Here is an 8,562-nt window from a genome sequence, read left to right on the forward strand (position 1 = left end):
TGTGTGCGTGCGTGCGTGCGTGCCCTAAACATGAGTTAAAAGATAATCAGCCAAGGACCTTGGTGTGTAGAGTCGACTGTCAGCTTCTATTGACCTTGTTGTTGGTTATGAGATGCAGAAATAACAGCAGAAGTCTATAAGGTTGTTTGATGAGCAAAAACAGCCACGGGGAGTCTTCAGAACATATGGCTGATGATGGTTTAGGAGTTGTGAGACATCTGATGCCAGTAGTGTGGCATCTGTGTCCTTATTAGAAAGAGAGACTGGAAACCAGAGGCTGTGAATTCTTGGTAGTGTAGATTTCCATAAGGGGGAGGTGTGTGTGTGTGTGTGTGTGTGTGTGTGTGTGTGTGTGTTTGAATAATATAAAGGGTTGATGTAGACAACACAATGGCATTTGACACAAAACTAATGTTCACAATTTTCCTAATGTTTCTAATTTTGCCGTCTCTCTTTTTCTCTGTAGACTAACAGATATAGAAGGGAATCATTGACATGCATCACAGGTAGACAACCATTTACACATCCCTTCATTCTATCTTCTTGACATGATAATACTGCAATTGAGTGACAGCCTGCATTGATTCTTGATTTTCTACTCAAAAACATCTTACGTAACCTGGTGGTTGACCTCTGTATATGGCTATGTGCTATTATTCTTTTCAGGACTGTAGCTACAATATTCAGAACATACAGAGACATTACATTCCTACGTTGAGAGGAGGATTACTGACTCATCTTCACATCCCTGCCTCCGTAAGAGTGAGACAGACTGAAAGACCCTGGGGAATCAGGCAGATATGAGGTCAGCCTGCTTGGGTCCTGAGGAAACTGCCTCAGAGTGGCACCGAGTAGACCCTCAATGGATGCCTTTGTCTGAGGATTCTTTGCCCTTTCTGACCCTCACAGGAAGCCGGGCAGCAGCAGAGAAGTCGGGTGGGTACGGGACGACTGCGGATATTGGGACCAACATTATGGAATCCGGGGCAATGTTCTGGACGAGCTCCTTGTGTTTAGGAAGAGATGTGACACACACAGCCCAGTCACACTGAGACACCTCCTCGACCGGCTCTGTAAACATTTCATCCAAGTGCTGGTGTAGATAGATGTTTTATGTGGTGGGAGGGATAGTGGACCCACACAGTGGCTCAAACACAAGCAGTGCTATTCACTTTTATGATTATGGAGTATTTTAGGTCACCCAGTTTTCATGTTTTGTTCAGTATCAGATACTGTAAATAATTTCTGAGATTCATGAAAACAACATTCTATAACCCATGTGGAGATTGTGTTGTGTTATTTTGTAGTTGGTTGCTGCTATTGCTTTTTAAACCACTTGCATTTACTGTCTAAATACAAATGGACCTACTTGTAACTTTTGGTACCAAACGGATGGGGGACCTCCTGTGGGTGTACTGGCTGGTACTGTAGCCTGACTGTACTGTAGCGAGCATCTGTTGTGTGCGTCATTCATGTCTGAGGTTATTAAGTGTTGTGTTGTCATTTAACCTGTGAATCATGCTAACATGACATCGTCAGTCTGGGTGGGGCTAAAGATGCATTGAGGATACTACTCTTACGTTTCTTTACCCACAAAGGTCTGAACTGATCTGAGATCTGACGTCATCAGATTGTTAACAATACATGCATTATTACTCCAGGTTCCAGCAGCTGATCTCAGTGTTCCACATACAGTAGCTCTTGTTGGCCATTTTAGCAGCTGCGTCACCATCCAGAACTCGTTGTTTTTTTACGAAGAGTTAAACTCTCCAACTGCAATTTGTAAAATGTTGTCTTTTCTATTTCTAAATTTCTAAAATGATTCCTTTTGAAAACTAAATGTACACATTTTATTATAACATTTAATTGGAAAGATAATCAGTCAAAAATAATCTGAACTACAATGTTTACCAAAGGTTTGCCTAAACATATATTTGAATCTATATGTCTCATTATGAACAACTGTATCAGTGAATAGTTGGAAACCATAACACTGGCAGCATATTCACACGCCACAATATCTCCCCCCAGAGCATGAATTAGAAGTCTGAAGGGAATAGAGAATCCATCCAATGTCATTAATCTACATGCAGTTCCTGTTCGTGATTTAAGGAATGTATGAATGTACATACAGCATCTTCACGACCACAGACGAACAGGGAAGTGGGCCATGCTAACCATGCTCACACACTTGAGATTCAAGAGATGTTTTGTTCTCTTCAATACATCAGTCCTATTATATATTCTCTACTCCACACTACCTGGTTTGAGATAAGAATATAAGAATAGGGAGGGGGTGTGTGTATATGGAATATAAATGTAGATTACTCTCCCTGGCTACTCTATTCAGTAATCTGTGTCAGGCCGCTTATGAATGCGATGTGTACCGATTTAAAGAGCACCCCACAGTTTTTGCTCTGCCACTACACGGCTACCACCCCTTTTCATTGATGTCTACATTTCCTTTCTGTTGAGGCTCCATCAGAATCCTCTGGTCTTTGGCTTTCACAGTGCAACGCTGTTCCCACTGGGCAAACACTAGTTGAATCAACGTTGTTGAAATTAATTGGCCGTCTGTGGCCGCCTTTTCATCTGTTCTGGCCAACTCCTCCACACTTTTTACCTTTATTTAACTAGGCAAGTCAGTTAAGAACAAATTCTTATTTTCAATGACAGCCTAGGAACAGTGGGTTAACTGCCTGTTCAGGGGCAGAACGTCAACTCGGGGATTTGAACTTGCAACCTTCCGGTTACTAGTCCAACGCTCTAACCACTAGGCTACCCTGCCACCGCCCTTGTACTCTAACACAAGGGTGAATGTCACTAGGCTAATCCTGCTTTATTCAATTAGGAAGACTGGGAGGGAAGAGGATGAAAAAAAGGTATTCAAAAGCCCCTCTGGGAAAGGAAAAGTTGCTACAGATGATCAACACAGGAGTTGATAGCCAAGCATAGCTAGTTGTGTACGGAATGAATGTAGCTCTTGGGAGGATGGAGAAAAGGTATGAGAAATTGTGTTAAAAAAGCAACGTCCATGGAACCCTGGTCTTTTTTTACTGTGTTGTGGTTCCTTTAAGCATTAAGGCATGAGGGGGGCGGTATATTGGCCATATACCACAAGCCCCCGAGTTACCTTATTGCTATTCTATACAGGTTACAAACGTAATTAGAGCAGTAAAAATAAATGTTTTGTCATACCCGTGGTATACGTCTGGTATACCACTGCTGTCAGCCAATCAGCATTCAGGGCTCTAACCACCCATTTTATATTAGCATATAGCTCATGGAAGACTCACTGGTATACTGTTCATGGTGCTGCACATGATTACGACAACAGGGGAATCGATTACTTTGGAGTAATTTGAGGCTAAAGCAGATGTGCTGGAGGCTTCTTATTCTGGATGTATCTCCTTGTGTACATGTGTCCATAATACATTTGGGAAAGGAGAAAACACATGAGAAAACCACTGTAGATGATCACTTGAGAACCAATTGATGACCTTTTATGCTATTTACTACTGTATGAGATACTGTTCCTAATCACTGATGCTCCTAACTTGTTCCGGGTCACTTTGTGTATACTCAGTACACCCTCAAACACAGTAAGAAGGACCACAGCTGCTTTAGAGAGTCATTCTTGTTTATAACCCGACATGCCCTGTATTACTTGTCCTATCACTGATCTATTTATGATTAAAGTATTTTCTATTGTCTGCACCGCTGTAGTTCTTGATTGTAGTCTTTATGAAATGGATTTGTCTCTTCCAGTCAATATGACCATGCTTCAGGGGTTACAATACATCCATTCTTAGTGGCATTACAGACCAAGAAGATAAATGAAGCATTGCTTTGAGGAACATTTGTCATTATTGAACGAAGTCCCTCAAGCAGTATCAAATCTTTCTTCCAGCTCGGTAATTGACGGTATAGGGAGTAGATGGAGGAGGAGGGAGACAGGAGAAGAGAGAGAGGCGGAAGAGGAGGTGTTTTTTTCCCCCCCTGCATTTCTCTTTCCACTCTTCCTGGATTTGCCCTCCAGGGAGGTATGTTTTTCAAACTGAAGTCATATTATTCGCTTTGAGTACCACAAATGCTTCTGTTAGTATGAAAGCAATATTGTAGTGCCATCTTAATTAATGAGACAATTGTGGGACAGAGAGCAAGATTATTGACTAGTAGTTTACTGCCAGAGGATGTGCCTGCAAACACACTCACATGCATGCACGTGCACACACACATACAGTACGCAAATACACAAAAAGTTAGATAGAAAGATAAAGACTACAGTGCCCTATTGCCCTGGCTTCTAGTGTTACATGGCTGTGAATGAGATAGTCAAAGCTGTGTTTATCTATATAAAGAAACAAAGAATGTATTGTTTCATTGATCGTAGGCCTGCCGGTACAAATCTCAACTAGCCCCGGTTCAGTTGCTGTCTGCTGCATCATAAATATCATATGACCTGTCGTTTCAGTTTTATCTTCAGCAGCACCAGATAGTAGACTGCTCTTCCCAGCAGCGGCTAATGAGATCACAACCGACCGTGTTTGGCTGCCTCCCAAATAGCACCCTATTCCCTACAGGCTAATAGTGCACCGCTTTTGACCATGCAGACTCAAAACGTAGTTCACTATATAGGCGATAAGGTTGCATTTGGGACACATACGTTATCAACAGGAGAGCAGTGAGCACATCCAGCAGGCCAAACCTTCCTATGAAATCGGAAGACTTCCTATGAAATCAACTTTTCTTTCACAGTGTGAAAATGTAGATCACATTCACACAGTCTAACATTAATAGAAAGAGGAATCTGACCAAGGCTATCCGGGACCATTCTAACCACTGATTAGCATGTTTTGACATTTATTTATGCCGTTCATTGTTGATGAAGCAAGTAAGCCGATGTGTTCTTGAGCAAGGCACCTAATTTGCTCCAGGGGTGCCGTATTACTCTGGCTGACCCTGTAAAACAACACATTTTACTGCACCTATCCGGTGTATGTGACAGTACAACATCTTTATATTGGGATAGATAGTCTACAGGCTGGTGAGTCACCACTGGTGTGGCTGACGTTGATAAGACTGTGGAGTGTGTGTGTGTGTGTGTGTGTGTGTGTGTGCGCGAGAGTGTGCGCATGCGTGTTTGTGTGTGTATGAGGGGTAGCTACATGAAGCAGCACACGTCCCTAATTACATCATATGTACATCTGGTCACGACCAGATCACACCTGCTTTGCCTCCTGCTGAAATCTCCTATCAACAGTGGCATTGCCCCCTTTTCCCTTTTCTCTGTTGTATACAGTGCATTCGGAAAGTATTCAAACCCTTGACTTTTCCACAATTTGTTACGTTACAGCATTATTCTAAAATTGATTACATAAAAACAATTTCTCATCAATCTACACACAATAACCCATAATAAGAAATCAAAAACAGTTTTTTTGAAATGTTTGTAAATTTATTAAAAATAAAGAACTGAAATACCTTATTGACATTAGTATTCAGACACTTTGTTATGAGACTCGAAACTGAGCTCAGGTGCATCCTGTTTCCATTGATCATCCTTGAGGTGTTTCTACAACTTGATTGGAGTCCACCTGTGTTGAATTCAATTGATTGGATATGATTTGGAAAGGCACACACCTGTCTATATAAGGTCCCACAGTTGACAGTGCAAGTCAGAGCAAAAACCAAGCCATGAGGTCGAAGGAATTGTCCGTAGAGCTCCAAGACAGGGTTGTGTCGAGGCACAGATCTGGGGAAGGGTACCAAAACATTTCTGCAGAATTGAAGGTCCCCAAGAACATAGTGGCCACCATCATTCTTAAATGGAAGAAGTTTGGAATCACCAAGACTCTTCCTAGAGCTGGCTGCAAAGCCAAACTGAGCAATTGGGGAAGAAGGGTCTTGGTCAGGGAGGTAACCAAGAACCTGATGGTCCCTCTGACAGAGCTCCAGAGTTCCTCTGTGGAGATGGGAGAACCTTCCAGAAGGACAACCATCTCTGCAGCACTCCACCAATAAGGCCTTCATGGTAGAGTGGCCAGACAGAAACCAGAGAGAATACAGTAGACGGCACGGGTCAAAATGATTGATTGATGACCCTGCGTCATGATGACGTGTGCATGTCCGAATATGGGCCCCCGGCCCGTCCCCCCCTGTTCCTGTGGTCACGTGTTAGAGGGTGTGTGTTATTTTATATCTATATGGTATGCTTTGAAGTAGTCATGGTGATTGATGTCTAGGGGCCTGGTTGAACTGGGGGGGTTGAGTGTTTGAACTTTTGGAACGTGTATGTCCCCCACCCCCAGTTTTATCGCCCTTTATGTTTGTTATCTGATGAAGCAGGAATGTCCTGGGGGTATAGGGCTGTGGCATATGCATTATAAATGTCCAGAACAAGCAATTTTTAAAATAAAGACCTGAATATTAAACATCTAAAGTATGTCTACAAGGCCAATTCTCGGAGTGCTTTGCAGCTCATGTCATGAATCCAACGACAAAAGCCTGGAGGATGTTTTGCGTGAGGCTCCAGAATGTTTTAAAGGATTTTTGTGTACAAGTGAGGGACATATTTCGTACATATTCCACCCGGAGGAATCTACGGTTAAGATATTCACAGACAGCGTGTCCCAACCCTTTTATCGGGCAGAACCCGAGAGTTTTTCTCCAGCGCTAAGGATGAGAGAATGGCTTAAAATAAGACTCGCGCTGTGTCAAATGGAACGCGCCCTGTGTGCTTCAAGGCTGCCCGGATATGCGTTGGAAGAACAAGTCTGTGGACGAAGTGATCTAATGGCCCTAAGAGTCGCTTCAATGGCGTATACCGCGGACTCCAGAGTGACAATTTTAGCATGTGAACAATTTGATAGTGCAAATGCATCGAAAACGGTCAGTTCATATCTATCTTCCAAAGCATGCAAGGATGTAAAATTTTTTCAAATAATGTTCAGTTTTAAATGGCGCGATTACCATATTTTCCGAACACTGATGAATAAGCATGACAGTCTTTTCGAAAATCGTGAACAATTACGGCGATGGCCGAGGTTATCGTTGAGACATACCCTGGACCAACAAGGTCGAAGGCGGCTCTTTCCCTGGAGTGAAAGCGGGCAGAGCTTCGATGGAGCGGGCAAAAGACTTTGCGATGGGGAATTGGAAACGGATAATGGTCAGGGCTAACAGGACCCTATATCTGTAAGAAATAGTAAAAAATGTTGAATTATAACGTGTGTTAAAATGTAGGTGTTAAATATTTAGAATTAAATCATTGGTTTTGAAAATGTATCGCACCCATTTAACTAAGGGGGAAGCGGTCTTTTATCTCACGCTAGGGTCTGGCGCAGACTACTGTAAGATCTGAAAAAACATGTATTATTTCATAGTCTTTTCCTACAATAGTGTGTTATGAACATTACGGTTTATTAAAGTTTGTAATAATGTACAACGGCAGGCCTCCAAGGTTTTTTACATAAAACACGTGTGATGCATGTTTAAATATTATTCAAATTTGTTACTTAATTCAAACATGTCTTAAAGGTTGTACGAAATATTTTGGAATTCAATAAAAGGATTTTTTTTTTAACTGTATCTCACCTGTAACTATGGAAAAAGGTATTTCACATCATCACCCAGCTCTGTCGCGAAGAAAAAGACATGTGAAATCAGGGTGCGTGCATGAGTGGGCGTGTGACGGAGCAGCAGGAGTGTGTGTGTGTGTGTGTGTGCGTGTTTCAAAAACAAAAGGGTTTGTATGTGGGTTTAACAAGGGTTCCCAGCGCTCTATCTGTAGAGAATCGTTTGAAACCAAGGTTTGCCCTATCGGCCATATGGCATGTCAAGATATCGGCCGACCGCCCGGGGTTAAACACTGATATCTAATCAACGCACCAGGACCCCCAACCAAACCGTATGCCGACAGAAAGGCTCTATGAATTCACAGCCTTTTGGTCTCTAAACCAAAACATACAGGGGGGGTTGCATACAGGATTTCTCTCGAAACTCATTCCGTACTTTAACAAGTTAGGGACAGAACGGGGAGCATCTATTTTTAACACGGTTAGCACTGCTTTAGCTCAAACCCAAAGGCCCGAATATTTAGCTGCCCGGACAGATTAAAAAAATATATTCTGAATAAGTGAATCTCTCCTAATGGATATTTCTGGAGGTGAGTAAATGAAAAATATATGTTAAGATTTGTTTGAATATTATTGTAATATTAAACCAGAGTTATTTGGGTATTTCAGGCCAAAGGCCAATATACGATAAAAAGGGTATATATAGCGTATAACTGTTAATATTGTCTAACGTTGGTTAGGATCCCAAACATTTACGCAGTTTTTACGCGGTTTACCGGATCTGGAACAAAATGAGGGGGATTCACAGTCTCAAAAATCGGGCAGTCAGTCGCCATCAGCCTTTTTTCGTTGTAAGTCCTTATAATTAAACACATACCCAAGAATATTTATATAAAAATTAAAAAATAGTGTGTACAATTTTAAAAACTATTTTATGTATTTACAGCCGACATACAGCCAAGAATGATAAAGGATTCGTTATGGA

General features: G+C 41.9%; 1 long non-coding RNA gene across 1 annotated transcript; it reads left to right on the forward strand.

The window, feature by feature from the left end:
• Positions 1 to 464: 464 nt before the first annotated feature.
• Positions 465 to 3,717, forward strand: LOC112218155. Its single transcript, XR_002948591.2, has 2 exons — positions 465 to 506; positions 667 to 3,717. It is a non-coding gene; the product is annotated as an uncharacterized LOC112218155 (long non-coding RNA).
• The last annotated feature ends 4,845 nt before the right edge of the window (positions 3,718 to 8,562 follow it).

This window comes from Oncorhynchus tshawytscha, linkage group LG19 (genome assembly GCF_018296145.1).
Source record: "Oncorhynchus tshawytscha isolate Ot180627B linkage group LG19, Otsh_v2.0, whole genome shotgun sequence".
NCBI classification, from domain to species: domain Eukaryota; kingdom Metazoa; phylum Chordata; class Actinopteri; order Salmoniformes; family Salmonidae; genus Oncorhynchus; species Oncorhynchus tshawytscha.